Genomic DNA, 20,420 nt, shown 5'->3' with positions numbered 1-20,420 from the left:
ATACTTATTCCTCAAGCAACATCAGTAAAACAGATTATCTGATCATTGTCACATTGCTGTTTGTGTGACCTTGTTGTGCATCGCATTTCCTACATTATAACAGTGACTACACTTCAAAAGTACTTGATTGGCTGTAAAGCACTTTGGGATGTCCTGAGGTCGTGAAAGGCACTATATAAATGTAACTCCTTTCTCCTATTTCTCACATACATGTTACTCCTCGGCAACATCATCCGAAGACACGATGTTGGTTTCCATATGTATGCTTACATCACCACCACCTCTCTTGACCTTTCCACTGCCTCTGTGTTGTCAGACTGTTTGTCTGACATCCTGACCTGGATGAGTTGAAATTTCCTCCAATTGGGAAGGCCGAAGACAATCCACCACAAATTCTGTTCCCTAGCCACCTGCTCTATCCTCCTCCCTCCCATCAATGGAGAAGAAAATTGGGCAGTCGATTCGCTATCTTGGAAGTTGCGGCAATGGTTTTGCAGCGGCGCAAAAACTTACCGCCACACCCTCCGTTTTGACTGTCATGATGATGTCAATTGTCGTGCAAGGCTGCTCTAGCGCCCTGGGTGCAACTTTCGGGTCCAACGCTTGATTTAGCGGCCGCCCCAGGACTCAACCAAAAAGACAGGCGGCCCCAGGGTGCAGCAGGCGTGATTGGCACCATATTTAAAGGAAGGTTGGGGGATCTTATATCGCAGTTGTCAGTGACTGCCTCAGTTGTACGCGGAACGCTGTGTGAGTCTACAGTTTAAAGCTGCACTTTTTTGTGACTTAATCCTTTGTTACAAGATCAGTAAGAGAGTTCAATGGGGGCAATTCTAGTTCACCAGCAAAACATGCTGGTTGCTATTGGCAGGCGGCTTCAAGCTGGAGGAAAGGTTCTGGTCCATGGTGGGTAACAGTGTCATGTATCTTACATTATTATATATAACTGTATCCCAACATGCTATACATGACTGTAATAAGATATGACCTGTAACCACCAGCATACCTTACCACCGGGGGGTGCACTTGCAAGAGACAGGTATATAAGCACAGGTCTCAGGCAAGTGCAGCATTTCAGAGCTGGAAATAAAAGGTGCAGATCCAGAGTGACCTTGACTTCACTACATGCCTCGTGTGAATCTGTACTGAGGGGACAGGACTTTACAGTGCCGACGAGTTACGGGATTACAGAATCCACAGAATGGCGAACAACGGATCAGATGAAAAGTACAATGCGGGAGACAATTAGGAGGACTTTATAGAAAGGCTCCAGCAAAGCTTTGTAACCAAAGACTGGTTAGGCGATGATACGGCAGACAAGAGAAGAGCCCATCTCTTGACCAGCTGTGGCTCGAAAACATACGCTTTAATGAAGGATCTGTTGGCACCCGAGAAACCAGCAAGCAAGTCGTTTGAAGAATTGAGCACACTGGTAAGAGACCACCTGAAGCCAGCGAGCAGTCTACACATGGCCAGACACAGGTTCTACAACTACAGACGCTGTGTGGGCCAGAGCATACCCGACTTCGTGGCGGAACTTCAGAGGTTGGCTAGTTTATGTGAGTTCTCTGAGGAACTGAGGAGAGAAATGCTGAGAGACTTTTTCATTGAAGGAATAGGCCACACAGGCATATTCTGAAAGCTCATAGAGACCAAGACCCTGACCTTAGAGGCAGCAGTACTGGTTGCACTGACATTCTTGGTAGGGGAAGAAGAAACGAGGTTGATTTACAATGCAGGTATGACAACTAACGAAATAATGGAACAAGGAATTGACAGCATTAGAAAAGCTGCTACCCCCACACACAGACAAAACCGGCAGAACAGGCTTTCGACAGCAAGCAGTAGCAATAGAAGCCATCAAGGGCCACAGGAACGGCCGTTCACACCTCATCAACCCACAATGCGAGCAATCAACTACAAACTGAGAAAAGCTCGAGAGATCAGCCAGACGCAGCTCATTCTTTGCAAGCAGTCTGTGCTGGAGGTGTGGGGGTGGGCATTCGTCAAGGGAATGTCGATTTCAGCAGGCTGTTTGCAGGAACTGTGAATATACAGGGCATTTGGCCCGCATGTGCAAAAAAACGGCAGCTCGGCTGGTATACGATTCGGATGGGTCGGAAAGCAGACCAGAAGATGGTGGGGACAGTACCCAGGTCACCGATGTACAGTGGGTCAACACGATCAATGGCTGCTGCTCCTACGACAGGATGCCTCCTATAATGATGAGGGTCCTACTCAACGGGATATCTGTCAACATGGAGCTGGATACAGGAGCGAGTCAATCTCTCATGGGCGCTCAACAATTTGAACAACTGTGGCCGCGTAAAAGAGACAGACCAAAACTCACAAGGGTCGACATGAAACTAAGGACCTATACCAAAGAAATCGTACCAGTCCTCGGCAGCGCCATGCTCTCTGTCACACACAAAGGGACAGTGAACCGACTTCCCCTGTGGATTGTCCCCGGAGACCCGCCAGCACTGCTGGGGAGAAGCTAGCTGGCAAAACTAAACTGGAAATGGGATGATGTCCATGCCATGTCATTAGAGGAACGGACCTCCTGCTCAACAGTTATAAAGCGATTTGAACATCTCTTTCAGCCAGGTGTGGGCACTTTCAAAGGGGCCAAAGTCAAAATCTACATCACACAGGATGCCAGACCGGTCCATCACAAGGCCAGAGCTGTACCCAATGTGATGAGGGAAAAGATTGAACACGAACTAGACAGGCTTCTGCAGGAAGGCATTATATCACCTGTGGAATTTAGCGACTGGGCAAGTCCCATTGTCCCAGTCATGAAGCCTGATGGATCCGTACGAATCTGTGGGGACTACAAATCTACCATAAACAGAGTCTCCCTACAGGACCAGTACCCACTGCCCAGAGCGGAGGACTTATTTGCCACATTGGCTGGAGGTAAACTTTTCTCAAAACTAGCCCTCACATCTGCGTATATGACGCAAGAATTGACCGAGGAATCCAAGCTACTCACCACCATCAGACAGCCCAGGCGAGTCAACAACAATCACACCAATTGAAACAGACAGCCCAGGTGAGATACCAGCAACCACACCCAAAGAAAAACAGACACCAAAGCAAACAACTGAACCACAACTCAGACGCTCCATGCGAGAGCGTAGACCACCTGAGAGACTGAATTTATAAAGACAATAAGACCTTGGGGGAGGGTGATGTCATGTATCTTACATTAATATATATAACTGTATCCCAACATGCTATACATGACTGTAATAAGATATGACCTGTAACCACCAGCATACCTTATCACCGGGGGTGCACTTGCAAGAGACAGGTATATAAGCACAGGTCTCAGGCAAGTGCAGCATTCCAGAGCTGGAAATAAAAGATGCAGGTCCAGAGTGACCTTGACTTCACTACATGCCTCGTGTGAATCTGTACTGAGGGGACAGGACTTTACAAATGGAATAGAAGATGTCGCAGACGTTTGGAGAGGAGGCCTTACCTCCCACGCATTTACAGGAAACATCGCTCATACCTTCACATTTATGATGCGCAGTGCGTTCGAAGGCTGCACTTCAGAAAAGAAGTGCTGACAGAGACATGCCAGCTCTTACAGGCAGCCTACCAGCGGCAACAGGACTGCATGCCCATCGAGGTGAAGGCTACAGTGGCGATGGTCTTCTATGCCTCCGGCTCCTTCCAGGCAGCAGTAGGGGACATATGCAGCATCTCACAGCACACTACACATTGCTGCATTCGCCAGGTGACAAGGGCACTGTACTCACGCAGAATGGACTTCATAAAATTCCCAATGAACAGGGACAGCCAGAATGAGAGGGCTCTCGGGTTTGGACAATTTGCAGGCTTCCCCAAGGTTCAGGGTGCCATTGACTGTACTCGCGTCGCCCTGTGAGCACCAACACAGAGTGCAGAGGTCTTCCGAAACAGAAAGGGATACCACTTCTTAAACATTCAGCTGGTCTGCGACCACACTCAGTGCATCCTCATAGTCAATGCCCACTATCCAGAGAGCACATATGATGCTTTCATCTTGCGTGAGAGCAGTGTCTCACGCATGTTTTAGCAACAAAAACAAGGTCAGAGCTGGCTGATCGGGGACCAAGGATACGGCCTGGCCATCTGGCTCATGACACCCCTCAGGAACCCTGCCACAGAAGCCAAGCAGCGCTATAATGACAGCCATGCAGCCACCTGTAACATAATTGAACAGACAATTGGTGTGCTGAAGCAGCGCTTCCGATGCCTGGACCGCTCTGGAGGCAGCCTTCAATACTCCCCTCAGCAGGTCTCTGAGTTTATTGTTGTGTGCTGCATGCTGCACAACTTAGCCATTATGAGGGGACAGGCATTGTCAATGGGGATTGCAGGACAGCCTCAGGAGGAGGAGGAGGAGGAGGTCGAGGAAGAGGAGCCTGCCGAGGAACCTATACTGCAACTACCACAACCACAGGAGAGGCAGCGTGGAGATGTGGTCGCTGCAAGAGCCTTACATCGGCAGCTCATCATTGAGCTGAACAGGGAACGGGAGATTTGAGCATTGCCTCACCACTCTATGCACCAAGCTGGCTATTCTACAACTGATTGTACAAATGAGACACAAGACAGCAATGTCAAGAGTCAAACAACAATTTTACCAACATTGAACAGTCTCAATTCCACACACCCGCCGCCCCAACAAAACCTTAAATTATACAGTGGTTAAACACTTATGGATGTATAACTGATCCCTGCAATCAACAACATCTAAAGTAACAAAAAATTGCATCCTGTAGGGAACAACATGTAAAGGGAAAGAAAACTGCTTTGTGCAGTGCGCTACATGTTAAGGGGAAAAAACTATATCCTGTAGTGCACAACATTTAAAGGCACAATGAGTTTTGCCAGCCCTTAGTGGGTCTTGGACAGACTTTCACTCCCTCTTCCCTTCAACCCCCTCCCATGCCTGCTGCTCCTCCTCAATGAGGCCTCAGGGTGTACAGCAAGGCTGCTAGAGGGCTGCTGTGTTAGAGGGCCAGACAATGGAGACAGCGTCTGAAGATGCATTGGACCAGCTCCTGGCCTCAAAGGCCCGGCTTTCGACTGGGGTGTCTCTTCCTCAGCGTTACCAGTCACAGGTGGATGGGGTGTTAACCGTGTATGGTGCATGGTTGGCGAATGAGTGGTGGGATCCGGAATGCTGTCATCCTGAGGAATGACACCACCTCCCATTTCCCTGGAGCCACTCATTCTCCCACAGGGCGGAACACAATGTCGACGAACAACTTGCTCTCCTGCTTTGGCACCGTCACTTCCTCGTGGAGCAGTGGGGAATGCAGAGAGTATGGAAGCAGACGTGGACTGCCTGACCTGCCCAAGCTGAAGTAAAGCTTGTGCTTGTGATGCGCACGAGTATGCGGCATGATCAATGGCAGCGCCAAACACTCTGGAACTCCACTATCGCTGCTCGAGGCCCCCAGCCTCTGTGTGTGAGCAATGATGGCCTTGTTGGACTCATGACTCGCAACGACAATCTGCGATGCTACTCCGCAACAGTCACGATGAGCTTGTCAATGCTCGCTAGGATCTGTCCCAATGCATCAATAAGGCCACGGTGCATCACTGTAGTTTCCCTGGACATTTCCACCAGGTCCACTTCAATGTCTGCCTGTTTGTGAGCAGACAAAGTTTTCTGGCTCAGAGCTGGCCTGCGGGATTCCACCCCGGCACTGCACTGCTGTACGCCACTGGGCTCAGGAGCCTCCGAATCCTCAAAGTCAGGGAAGTCTGCATCGTCCCCAGAAGTACTTAATTCTGATGGTGCAACTGGTGGGCTTGGATGCTCCACAGGAGCAGTGTCCTCCAGTGCCTTGTCGTCGGCCACATGGCCTGAAGTGAAGGCCTCCCTCAAAGAATGCTGCGCTTCTGGTTGGTCACTAGAAGTAGAAAACAACAGATGAGGGGTTAGCGGGGGGTGGGGGGGGCGCAGGGTGACATGAGGTAGATGGCATAGCACAGGTTCATTTGAGGGCCGCTGCAACTCCATAATATCTCACAATGCAGTGTATTCAGTCACGCGATCCACTTACATACCCTCAATACCCGAAGGGGGCTCAGTATAGCCCCCGGCAACTGTCTGAGCTGGGACTCCGATGAGGGCAGAGATCCTCTCCTCTATGTCTGTCAGAGGAATTCTTTGAGGTGGACCCTTGCCTGTCCGCAACTGCTCCCTTCCTGTTGTGGGAGTACTTTGACTGCAAAGAGAAAAATAGGAAGGATTCAGAAAGGGTCTCGCTGCTGTTGTGCCACATATGCCTACCAAGAGTAGAATAGGTATGTTATGTATTGATGCTTGGGGTCATTAGACACCAGGGGGTGCCACTGTCGGAGGTCATCGGGCTGTACGCGAATGGGCGCGGGCCATGGTATATAAGAGTGAGTACCATGTCATGTGTGCACTTTGGGCGCGAATAAAGTTGAACCAGGTTTGCACCGGAGTGAATTTACAGTAATAAGCCTTTCGAGTCATTGTACACATTACATTTGGTGACGAGGTGACTTAAAAACCTTCACATGCACAATGGGCACCATTGGAATTCAGGAGAGATGCTTGGATGGCGAGGATTGGGCGGATTTTATCGACAGCCTGGATCAGCATTTCGTGGCCAACAAAATGGAGGAAGCTGGTGACGCAGTTAGGCACAGGGCGGTTCTCCTCACCGTTTGTGGTCCAAAAATTTATGACCTCAGAAAGAATCTTCTCTTGTCTGCACGTCCAACGGACAAAGAGTATGGGGATTTGTGCGCTCTGGTGCATGAACATCTCAAGCCAAAAGAGGGGATCATTATCTCACGCTATCGCTTCTACACACATGTTCGTGCTGAGGGCCAGGATGTGTCGGGATTCGTTGCTGACCTAAGACGTCTGGCTGAGCCATATAAGTTCGGAAACGCATTGGAAGACATGCTGCGAGATTTCTTCATGATAGGCATCAACCATGATGTGATCATTGGGAAATTATTGGCTGCAGAAACACTGGATTTGAGCAAGGCCATTACGACTGCCCAGGCATGCATGACGACTGATGATATCATCAAAGAGTCTGAGCTCCATGGCAAGTACTGTAAACAACATTGTGTCGTCGTCTGGCAGAGATGCTTATGGCAGGGCCTACTCGACTGCTTATGTGAAACCTATAGCTGCTCAAAGTCCGCCAACTGGTACGAAACCGATTTCACCCTGTTGGCGTTGTGGGGGCTATCATCGGCCTCATCAGTATCGGTTTAAACAGTACATCTGTAAAGACTGTTCGAAAGTGGGGCATCTTCAGCGAATGTGCCCACAACTGAGCAAGCGTGCTGCTGCTCATCATATTGATGATGATGACCAGTCCAGTGCTGGCCCAGATATGCAAACCAAGATACCCGAAGAGGAAGTGTACTACTGGTATTCGTTCCTGACAAAGAGCCAACCGATAATGGTTAATGTGAAGCTGAATGGTGTGCCTGTATCAATGGAGCTGGACACGGGTGCAAGTCAGTTGATAATGAGCCAAAGGACATTCGACAAGCTGTGGAACACTGAGGCTGTGAAGCCTAAGTTGAGTCCCGTCAATGCCAAGTTGCATACTTACACTAAGAAACTCATACCGGTGATTGGCAGTGCAGTAGTCAAGGTGTCGTATGATGGTGTGGTTCATGACTTACCATTATGGATCATCCCAGACAATGGTCCAATGCTGTTCGACAGAAATTGGCTCGAGAAAATCAAGTGGAACTGGAATGATATCAAAGCGTTGTCCTCGGTGGATGACACTTCGTGTGCTCAAGTGCTGAAGAAGTTTCCTTCTTTGTTTGAACCGGAAATTGGCAATTTCATCAATGAGTTCATTACCGAACGTTGATGACTTGTTCGCCATGCTAGCTGGTGGAAAATCGGCCACTAAACTGGATCTGATGCCGGCCTATATGACACAGGAGCTTGTTGACACTTCAAAGAAACTCACCTGCATCAACACCCATAAAGGACTGTTTGCCGACAACAAATGTCCTTTTGGAATCCGTTCGGCTGCAGCCATATTTCAGAGGACCATGGAGAGTCTACTGAAGTCCGTTCCTAGAACTGTCGTGTTTCAAAATGACATTCTGGGCACAGGTCATGACACTGCTGAACATCTGAACAATCTTGAAGAAGTCCTACATCGTCTGGACAAAGTGGGACTCAGGCTGAAACATTCGAAGTGTGTCTTCATGGCACCTGAAGTTGAATTCCTGGGGAGGAAGATTGCTGCTGATGGCATCAGGCCTACTGATTCAAAAACCAAGGCCATCAAAAATGCACCCAGATCTCAGAATGTGATGGAGCTGCGTTCATTCCTTGGGCTACTCAACTACTTCAGTAATTTCTTACCCAGATTGAGCACTTTATTAGAGCCACTGCACATGCTGCTCAGAAAAGGCGACAACCGGATCTGGGGTGTATCTCAAGATAGAGCTTTTGAGAAAGCCAAGAATCTGCTCTGTTCGAACAAGCTGCTTGTTCACTATGATCCATGTAAGCATCTTGTATTGGCTTGTGATGCTTCATCATATGGGGTTGGCTGTGTACTCCAACAAACAAATGAGTCGGGTAAGCTACAACCTGCCGCGTATGCTTCGAAAAGTTTGTCAAAGGCGGAAAGAGCTACAGCATGGTGAAAAAAGAAGTTTTGGCCTGTGTGTATGGGGTCAAAAAGATGCATCAGTCCCTATTTGGCCTTCGTTTTGAACTCGAAACGTATCACAAACCATTCATTTCATTGTTCTCAGAAAACAAAGGTATTAATACCAATGCATCATCCTGTATCCAGAGATAGGTGTTGACATTGTCTGCCTATGATTATGTTATTTGTCATAGACCTTGCACTGAGAATTGTGCCGATGCACTGTGTCATCTGCTGTTGCCCACACCTGAAGTGGAGATGCCTCAACCTGCAGATCTACTGTTAGTAATGGATGCTTTTGAGAGTGAAGGAACTCCTGTCGCTGCTCAACAAGTGAGGATCTGGACCAGCCATGATCCTATTTTATCAGTTGTGAAACGTTGTGTCCTCAGTGGTGATTGGTCTGCAATACCTATGGAAGTGTGTGATGAGACCAAATCTTACAACCGTCGCAAAGATGAACTATCCATTCAGTCAGATTGTCTACTGTGGGGCAATCGTGTTGTTATGCCTAAGAAAGGCAGAAAGAAATTTGTACGTGAACTACATAGCACTCATCCTGGTATCGTCATGATGACAGCCATTGCCAGGGCTCATATTTCGTGGCCTGGAATTGACTCTGATCTGGAATCATGTGTGCATCAGTGCAATACTTGCATGCAGCTAAGTAAAGCACCAGCGGAATCTCCGCTGAATCTTTGGTCATGGCCATCTAAACCATGGTGGAGGATACACATCGATTTTGCGGGCCCTTTCCTGGGAAAGATGTTTTTTGTTGTGGTGGATGCATATTCAAAGTGGATAGAGTGTATTATTATGTCATCCAGTACGTCCACAGCTACTATCGAGAGCCTTCGTGTCATAGAAACATAGAAACATAGAAACATAGAAAATAGGTGCAGGAGTAGGCCATTCGGCCCTTCTAGCCTGCACCGCCATTCAATGAGTTCATGGCTGAACATGCAACTTCAGTACCCCATTCCTGCTTTCTCACCATACCCCTTGATTCCCCTAGTAGTAAGGACTTCATCTAACTCCTTTTTGAATATATTTAGTGAATTGGCCTCAACAACTTTCTGTGGTAGAGAATTCCACAGGTTCACCACTCTCTGGGTGAAGAAATTCCTCCTCATCTCGGTCCTAAATGGCTTCCCCCTTATCCTTAGACTGTGTCCCCTGGTTCTAGACTTCCCCAACATTGGAAACATTCTTCCTGCATCTAACCTGTCTAACCCCGTCAGAATTTTAAACGTTTCTATGAGGTCCCCTCTCATTCTTCTGAACTCCAGTGAATACAAGCCCAGTTGATCCAGTCTTTCTTGATAGGTCAGTCCCGCCATCCCGGGAATCAGTCTGGTGAACCTTCGCTGCACTCCCTCAATAGCAAGAATGTCCTTCCTCAAGTTAGGAGACCAAAACTGTACACAATACTCCAGGTGTGGCCTCACCAAGGCCCTGTACAATTGTAGCAACACCTCCCTGCCCCTGTACTCAAATCCCCTCGCTATGAAGGCCAACATGCCATTTGCTTTCTTAACCGCCTGCTGTAGCTGCATGCCAACCTTCAATGACTGATGTACCATGACACCCAGGTCTCTTTGCACCTCCCCTTTTCCTAATCTGTCACCATTCAGATAATAGTCTGTCTCTCTGTTTTTACCACCAAAGTGGATAACCTCACATTTATCCACATTATACTTCATCTGCCATGCATTTGCCCACTCACCTAACCTATCCAAGTCGCTCTGCAGCCTCATAGCATCCTCCTCGCAGCTCACACTGCCACCCAACCTAGTGTCATCCGCAAATTTGGAGATACTACATTTAATCCCCTCGTCTAAATCATTAATGTACAGTGTAAACAGCTGGGGCCCCAGCACAGAACCTTGCGGTACCTCACTAGTCACTGCCTGCCATTCTGAAAAGTCCCCATTTACTCCTACTCTTTGCTTCCTGTCTGACAACCAGTTCTCAATCCATGTCAGCACACTACCCCCAATCCCATGTGCTTTAACTTTGCACATTAATCTCTTGTGTGGGACCTTGTCGAAAGCCTTCTGAAAGTCCAAATAAACCACATCAACTGGTTCTCCCTTGTCCACTCTACTGGAAACATCCTCAAAAAATTCCAGAAGATTTGTCAAGCATGATTTCCCTTTCACAAATCCATGCTGACTTGGACCTATCATATTACCTCTTTCCAAATGCACTGCTATGACATCCTTAATAATTGATTCCATCATTTTACCCACTACCGATGTCAGGCTGACCGGTCTATAATTCCCTGTTTTCTCTCTCCCTCCTTTTTTAAAAAGTGGGGTTACATTGGCTACCCTCCACTCCATAGGAACTGATCCAGAGTCAATGGAATGTTGGAAAATGACTGTCAATGCATCCACTATTTCCAAGGCCACCTCCTTAAGTACTCTGGGATGCAGTCCATCAGGCCCTGGGGATTTATCGGCCTTCAATCCCATCAATTTCCCCAACACAATTTCCCGACTAATAAGGATTTCCCTCAGTTCCTCCTCCTTACTAGACCCTCCGACCCCTTTTATATCCGGAAGGTTGTTTGTGTCCTCCTCAGTGAATACCGAACCAAAGTACTTGTTCAATTGGTCCGCCATTTCTTTGTTTCCCGTTATGACTTCCCCTGATTCTGACTGCAGGGGACCTACGTTTGTCTTTACTAACCTTTTTCTCTTTACATATCTATAGAAACTTTTGCAATCCGTCTTAATGTTCCCTGCAAGCTTCTTCTCGTACTCCATTTTCCCTGCCCTAATCAAACCCTTTGTCCTCCTCTGCTGAGTTCTAAATTTCTCCCAGTCCCCGGGTTCGCTGCTATTTTTGGCCAATTTGTATGCCACTTCCTTGGCTTTAATACTATCCCTGATTTCCCTTGATAGCCACGGTTGAGCCACCTTCCCTTTTTTATTTTTACGCCAGACAGGAATGTACAATTGTTGTAGTTCATCCATGCGGTCTCTAAATGTCTGCCATTGCCCAACCACAGTCAACCCCTTCAGTATCATTCGCCAATCTATCCGAGCCAATTCACGCCTCATACCTTCAAAGTTACCCTTCTTTAAGTTCTGGACCATGGTCTCTGAATTAACTGTTTCATTCTCCATCCTAATGCAGAATTCCACCATATTATGGTCACTCTTCCCCAAGGGGCCTCGCACAACGAGATTGCTAATTAATCCTCTCTCATTACACAACACCCAGTCTAAGATGGCCTCCCCCCTAGTTGGTTCCTCGACATATTGGTCTAGAAAACCATCCCTTATGCACTCCAGGAAATCCTCCTCCACCATATTGCTTCCAGTTTGGTTAACCCAATCTATGTGCATATTAAAGTCACCCATTATAACTGCTGCACCTTTATTGCACGCACCCCTAATTTCATGTTTGATGCCCTCCCCAATATCACTATTACTGTTTGGAGGTCTGTACACAACTCCCACTAACGTTTTTTGCCCTTTGGTATTCTGCAGCTCTACCCATATAGATTCCATATCATCCAAGCTAATGTCCTTCCGAACTATTGCCTTAATTTGCTCCTTAACCAGCAATGCTACCCCACCTCCTTTTCCTTTTATTCTATCTTTCCTGAATGTTGAATACCCCTGGATGTTGAGTTCCCAGCCCTGCTCATCCTGGAGCCACGTCTCCGTAATCCCAATCACATCATATTTGTTAACATCTATTTGCACAGTTAATTCATCCACCTTATTGCGGATACTCCTTGCATTAAGTCACAAAGCCTTCAGGCTTGTTTTTTTAACACCCTTTGTCCTTTTAGAATTTTGATGTTCAGTGGCCCTTTTTGTTCTTTGCTTTGGGTTTCTCTGCCCTCCACTTTTCCTCATCTCCTTTCTGTCTTTTGCTTTTGCTTCCTTTTTGTTTCCCTCTGTCTCCCTGCATTGGTTCCCATCCCCCTGCCATATTAGTTTAAATCCTCCCCAACAGCACTAGCAAACACTCCCCCATGTTTGCTACTCATGGTTTGCCTGACATTGTTGTGAGCGATAACGTACAGGCCCAACCTACTCAACCTATCTTCATAAGTCAACCCCCTCATCTCTGGAATCTACCTAGTGAACCTTCTCTGAACAGCCTCCAATGCAAATATATCCTTCCTTAAATACGGAGACCAAAACTGTACGCAGTACTTCAAGTACTGAGTAGACTGGGACTTTACTCGTTGGAGTTCAGAAGAATGAGGGGTGATCTTATAGAAACATTTAAAATAATGAAAGGGATAGACAAGATAGAGGCAGAGAGGTTGTTTCCACTGGTAGGGGAGACTAAAACTAGGGGGCACAGCCTCAAAATATGGGGGAGCCAATTTAAAACCGCGTTGAGAAGGAATTTCTTCTCCTAGAGGGTTGTGAATCTGTGGAATTCTCTGCCCAAGGAAGCAGTTGAGGCTAGCTCATTGAATGTATTCAAGTCACAGATAGATAGATTTTTAACCAATAAGGGAATTAAGGGTTACGGGGAGCGGGCGGGTAAGTGGAGCTGAGTCCACGGCCAGATCAGCCATGATCTTGTTGAATGGCGGAGCAGGCTCGAGGGGCTAGATGGCCTACTCCTGTTCCTAATTCTTATGTTCTTATGTTCTTATGTAAGTGTGGCCTCACCAATACCCTGTGCAGTTGTAACAGGACTTCTCTGCTTTTATACTCTATCCCCCTTGCAATAAAGGCCAACAATCCATTTGCCTTCCTGATTACTTGCTGTACTTGCATACTAACTTTTTGTGTTTCTGTACTGCAGCACTTGCAATTTTTCTCCATTTAAATTATAATTTGCTCTTCTATTATTTCTGCCAAAGTCGATAACCTCATATTTTGCCACATTATAATCCATCTGCCAAATTTTTGCCCACTCACTTAGCCTGTCTATATCCCTTTGCAGATTTTTTGTGTCCTCCTCACAATTTGCTTTCCCACCCATCTTTGTATCATCAGGAAACGTGGCTACATTACGCTTCATCCAAATCATTAATATGGATTGTAAATAGTTGAGGCCCCAGCACCGATCCCTGCAGCACCCCACTAGTTACTGTTTGCCAACAGGAAAATTACCCATTTATCCCGACTCTCTGTTTTTTGTTAGTTAGCCAATCCTCTATCCATGCTAATATATTACCCCCAACCCCGTGAGCTTTTATCTTGTGCAGTAACCTCTTATGTGGCACCTTATTGAATGCCTTCTGGAAATTCAAATACACCATATCCACTGGTTCCTCCTTATCCACCCTGCTTGTTACATCCTCAAAGAACTCCAACAAATTTGTCAAACATGATTTCCCTTTCATAAAACCATGCTGACTCTGCTTGATTGAATCATGCTTTTCCAAATGTCCCACTATTGCTTCCTTAATAATGGACTCCAGCATTTTCCCAACGACAGATGTTAGGCTAACTGGTCTATAATTTCATACTTTTTGTCTGCCTCCTTTTTTAAATAGGGGCGTTACATTTGCGGTTTTCCAATCCACTGGGACTGCTCCAGAACCCAGGGAATTTTGGTAGATTATAACCAATGCATCCACTATCTCTGCAGTCACTTCTTTTAAGACCCTAGGATGCAAGCCATCAGGTCCAGGGGACTTGTCTGCATTTACTCCCATTATTTTACTGAGTTCTACTTCATTAGTGATAGTGATTGTATTAAGTTCCTCCCTTCCTATAGCCCCTTGATTATCCACTATTGGGACGTTTTTAGTGTCTTCTACCATGAAGATCGAAAAAAAATGTTGTTCAACGTCTCTGCCATTTCCCTGTTCTCCATTATTAATTCCCCAGTCTCATCCTCTAAGGGACCAACATTTACTTTAGCCACTCTTTTCCTTTTTATGTAGCTGTAGAAACTCTTACTATCTGTTTTTATATTTCATGCTAGTTTAATTTCATAATCTATCTTCCCTCTCTCTATCATTTTTTTTATGTAAGCCATCATCTTTGTTTATGCATTGTGAAAGACACCCCAGTGAATGTTGAGAAGGACCAGATACAAAAACACTTCACATAGCTTGTGAGATTAATGTTACTAGTCACGGAGGCATGCATAGATGCAAATGGTACTCACCCTGATGACGCTCGTGAGGTCGGTGAACATTTATTGGCAGTGTGTACCAGTCCTGGGCACAGTGTCTACAACAGACACCTCCTGTGCAATCTCCCTCCATATTCTCTGAAACACAGGAGCGAGTGGTCTGGCTCCCCCTGTAAGATGGAGTGAGTCCCACCTTCTCTCCACCACGCTCACTCAGGCCTCACTAGCCTCCTGGCTATAGCACCTGGCATACTGCCTTCCTTCCTGCTCCTACATCTCAGCAGAAGTGGCTGAAGTGAGCTGGTTTAAATGCGCAAGCGCGTAGGAAGCTGGCACACCCTGCATTTGTGTTTGCAATCGGAAAATAAATTAAGAGGGGAAAAAAAATCAATGCACATGCGCAAAATGGCCACCTCCTTCAACACCAAAAGTTTCGGCACCGGCATACAAAGTGAGTCGTGCAACACCTGACTTAACGCCAACGCTCTTCCAGATCACTTTTTTGCCAAAAATTCATGATGAAGTCACAAATTATTTCCCGGCCCAAATTGTTGCACGCCGCCACGATTTGCGCCCCGAAATCATAAAAGCCGAAAATCCAGCCCCTTATTCTGATAAGTGTTTGTGTTGATTGGAACCCCAGTAATTGGGATAAAAATTTACCATACCTCTTAAATTACTTTGCAGATGCGAAGTACCTGTTGTTAATCGAAGAGACTTGATTAGGGAAATCCCCTAATAGAGATAAAAATGTGGTGGGAGATATGGTTAAGTTGAGGGTTGATTTGACCATGTGAGAGAATGTAGTCAGGAATATTGTTGAGTATACACAAAGTGGCCAAAAACTCTGGTATGATCATAAAGCAAGGACATGACAATATTGGGTAGCCTGGAGATTCAGCATACATTACAAGTCAATTGGATCCTACACAGTGGTGGAAAACCCTAACAGTTACGTGGTTGAAATATGTCTTAGTCGTGGAATAAGCATCAGGTTTACCATGTGAATATGCTAAAACCTTACCTCAATTCTGAGAAGGTCACGTGATTGGGGGAATTTTCCGATTGGTCCCAGCACGTAGTCTCACATGCACATATGACGAAATTGCACATGTGCATAGCCCACAATTTTCTGTCATTGGTTAATGGATAGAAAATCATGTGCTGGGCATCTTGGATTTCCTGATGTATTTTCCCAATGGGCGAGGCTCCAAACTGGCAATGTGCAATCGGGAAATGTACTCTCAAATCTGATGGCCACTCAGAAGAGAGGCAAAGAAGGGAACATAGGATTACATAATTATGGGTGGGGCGCGAGGGATGCTCAATGGTGTGTGTGGCTATACTGTGTCTGGATGCGGCGGGCTTCATGGATCAGATGACTTTTTCCTATCTTTCATATGTATGTAAAGTTAATTTAACTCCTCAAATGAATGTCTGTACAGAGACAGCAGATAAGAGTTGCTAAATAGCATTCAATCACTTGTTCTCAGGCAGCTGCTTCAATTCCTACACAGGGTAGAAACATGCATTTAGACTCTGGTATGCCAACCCTGCTATCCAGTCTCTTATAGTGTATGGGATCCTATGAAAAAAGATGCATGAGTTGAATGTAGAGCTCTCCTGTGATATTAATTTCTAAGAAAGATAAAACTGCCCAGTGCTGTGTAGAGTATTGGAAAGTGAATGACCCGACAAAAGCTGATTCATACTCCTCACATAAAAGAGCTCTTCATGAAGAAGCGAGCACTAAGTAACTCATGAATCTCAATTTGACCAAAGGTCATTGGCATGAAGGAAAAGTGTCTTTCACATTTGCCACACCTCGAGGATTATACAAGTTCACAATCATGCCAGAAGTACATCAGTCGCATTCCAACAGCTGTTGGATTCTGTCCTGATGGGGTTAGGGATAACACAGAAGCATATGTGAATGGCAATACCACTTTCAGTCAAGCATGGGATTAATACCTCATCCACATCACAGATGGATTCTTATACACAGTCAAAACAGAAGATTCTTGTGCCAGTTTGACTGAGATATTGTATCTTGATGGGCATTTTGGTGGGAAGGAACAATAACATGATCAGATGAAAGTCAATGACATTACATAATGCTGTTACCCTATGACATTCCTCAGAACATGAAATGTTTATCAACGATATCAGAAAAGACCTCCCACATCAGGCTTTAGAGCCATGCAACTTAAGCAATTATATGAGGCCCTGAGCTAACCAGGGGTTCTGAGTTGAGAGTCTGTCGAACCAAGAGGCAGAGCAAAATGCCAGGATGGAGCTTCCTCAGTCAGCTCGGTCAATGGTCAGAGGAGGGATTTGGTCTGGAGCCGGAGGTGGACGAGCTGCATATGCTTCGAGGGATGAGGTGAGCATAGTGTGAGGGTGTAGAGATCACAAACCTTGTGAAGCTGAGCAGCCAAAGCAGAAAACCAGAGGAAAAAGGTGAAGGGAAACAATATCTCTGGTTCACTTACCATCTCTGTAAAGGAGGAAAATACAGGTTTGGTGCAACCTTCAAAAATAACAAATATGTTAGCTGGCACACAGCGTTTGGAAGTAGTTCTAGGTCGGGAGAATGGATTTTTGTGGCACTTCTTGCTGAACATTGTTACTTAAATTAAACATGGCTTCATCATAGTGTCTCTATGCTTCTCTGGTACCATAGCGAAGTAAATCAATTATGCAGCTCAACAACAACAACAACTTGGAAGTATAGTGAACAGTGAGGAGGATAGTGATAGACTGGTGAAATGGGTGGACACGTAGCAGATTAAATTTACTGCAGAAATGTGTGAAGTGATATGTTTTGACAGGAAGAACAAGGAGAAATAATATAAACGAAAGGGTACAATTCGAACGGGGGTGCATGATCTACGAGACCTGGTGGTATATGTGTACAAATCGTTGAAGGTGGCAGGGCAGGTTGAAAGTGGTTAAAAAAACATATGGGATCCTAGGCTTCATAAATAGAGGCATAGAGTACAAAAGCAAGGAAGTTATGATGAAACTTTATAAAACACTGGTTTGGTCTCAACTGGAGTATTGCGTCCAATTCTGGGCACTGCACTTTAGGAAGGATGCGAAGGCCTTAGAGAGGGTGTAGATAGAAACATAGAAAATAGGTGCAGGAGTAGGCCATTCGGCCCTTCTAGCCTGCACCGCCATTCAATGAGTTCATGGCTGAACATTCAACTTCAGTACCCCATTCCTGCTTTCTCGCCATACCCCTTGATCCCCCTAGTAGTAAGGACCTCATCTAACTCCTTTTTGAATATATTTAGTGAATTGGCCTCAACAACTTTCTGTGGTAGAGAATTCCACAGGTTCACCACTCTCTTGGTGAAGAAGTTCCTCCGCATCTCGGTCCTAAATGGCTTACCCCTTATCCTTAGACTGTGACCTCTGGTTCTGGACTTCCCCAACATTGGGAACATTCTTCCTGCATCTAACCTGTCTAACCCCGTCAGAATTTTAAATGTTTCTATGAGGTCCCCTCTCATTCTTCTGAACTCCAGTGAATACAAGCCCAGTTGATCCAGTCTTTCTTGATAGGTCAGTCCCGCCATCCCGGGAATCAGTCTGGTGAACCTTCGCTGCACTCCCTCAATAGCAAGAATGTCCTTCCTCAGGTTAGGAGACCAAAACTGTACACAATACTCCAGGTGTGGCCTCACCAAGGCCCTGTACAACTGTAGCAACACCTCCCTGCCCCTGTACTCAAATCCCCTTGCTATGAAGGCCAACATGCCATTTGCTTTCTTAACCGCCTGCTGCACCTGCATGCCAACCTTCAATGACTGATGTACCATGACACCCAGGTCTCTTTGCACCTCCCCTTTTCCTAATCTGTCACCATTCAGATAATAGTCTGTCTCTCGGGTGAAGCTGGGGTTGTTCTCCTTAGAGCAGAGAAGGTTGAGAGGAGATATGATAGAGATTTTCAAAATCATGAGGGGTCTAGACAGAGTAGTTAGGGCAGAACGGTCAAGAACCAAAGGACACAGATTTAAGGTGATTGGCAGAAGAACCAAAGGCGACACCTGGAAAACATTTTTACACAGCGAATGGTTAGGATCTGGAATGCACTGCCTGAAAGCGTTGTGGAAGCAAATTCAATCATGGCTTTCAAAATGGAATTGGATAAGTACCTGAAAGAAAAAATTTTGCAGGGCTACGGGGAAAGGGCGGTGAGTGAGACTAGCTGAGGTGCTCTTGCAGAGAGCCGGCATAGCTTGATGGGCCAAATGGCTGCCTTCTGTGCTGTAACCATTTTATGATTCTAACTTGTATTTATATGGTGGCTGTTAACATAGTAAAATGTCCCAAGGCACTTCACAGGAATATTATAAGACAAAAATGTGACACTGAACCACATGAGAAGAAATTAGGGCAGATGACCACAAGCTTGGTCAAAGAAGTAGGTTTTAAGAAGCGTCTTAAAGGAGGAAAGAGAGATGGAGGGATTTCCAGAGCTTAAGGCCTAGACAGCTGAAGGCGCAGTCACCAATGGTTGAGCGATTATAATCAGGGTTGCTCAAGAGGGCAGAATTAGAGGAGTGCAGATATCTCGGTGGCTGTGGGGCTGGAAGAGATTACAGAGATAGGGAGGGGAGAGACCATGGTGTGATTTGAAAACAAGGATGAGAATTTTAATATCGAGGCGTTGCTTAACTGGGAGCCAATGTAGGTCAGCGAGCACAGGGGTGATGGATGAACGGGACTTGATGCGAGTTGGGACACGGGCAGCCAACTTTTGGATGAGCATAAGTTTACGTTTAAAGTACTTCTCTACCCCGTGAGCTCTATCACTGAGAAGGACATGAGTTGCAATGATATAGGAACACTATCAACTCCAAGTTCCCCTACAAGTCCTATACCATCCTGACTTGAACTCCATCACAGTTCCTTTATTATTGCTGGGAAAATATCCTGGAATTTCCGACTGTAATGTATGCACCTGTAAGTATGCTCACAGGTTTGGAGTGCTGTTGCATTGTGAATGGCTTTGCCAGTCACATAATATTCACTCAATAAAACCCCAGTCAGTTGGGTCGAGGTCATCCATGATGAGGTATGCAGTTGTGAGCCTAGTGGAGGAACTGGTAACATGTAGTGTGATTGTTAAACCTTTGTTAATAAACCAACTAGTTCTTAATAGCAATGTGTTGCTATGAATTCTTAAGCAAAGAACCCATGAAGCAAATACATTACACCTACCAAATGCCATTGTGGGAGCACCATCACCACATAGACTTTAGTGGTTCAAAGAGAATGTCCAGCACAGCCTTCTCAGAGCAACTAGGGATGAGCAATGAATACAGCCTTTCCAGGGTCACCCACAACCTGAGAACAAATATATATTAAAGGTGTTATGTATGGAGAACGAGTTAGACTGAACACTGTGAGCTCAAAGTAAAGTGTGACCTTAGTCTTTTCTTGCAGGTCTCCAGAGTGCCTCTTCAATCTGTGAGGCCTCCTTAAATACCTCATCATAGATCCCTTGGGACTCTTGGGGATGAGCCCTCTGGTGGCTGTACAGAGTAAATATAAGTTTACATATATAACAACACCTCCCCCACCCCCCCGCCCCCCACCCCCCAAAGTCAATAGTGTAACTATTTAGAATGAGTCGATCTGGGGCCCTTCTTG

This window comes from Pristiophorus japonicus, chromosome 3 (genome assembly GCF_044704955.1).
Source record: "Pristiophorus japonicus isolate sPriJap1 chromosome 3, sPriJap1.hap1, whole genome shotgun sequence".
Taxonomy (NCBI): Eukaryota; Metazoa; Chordata; class Chondrichthyes; family Pristiophoridae; genus Pristiophorus; species Pristiophorus japonicus.
The sequence above is the reverse complement of the archived record's forward strand: the minus strand, read 5'-3'. Positions refer to the sequence as shown.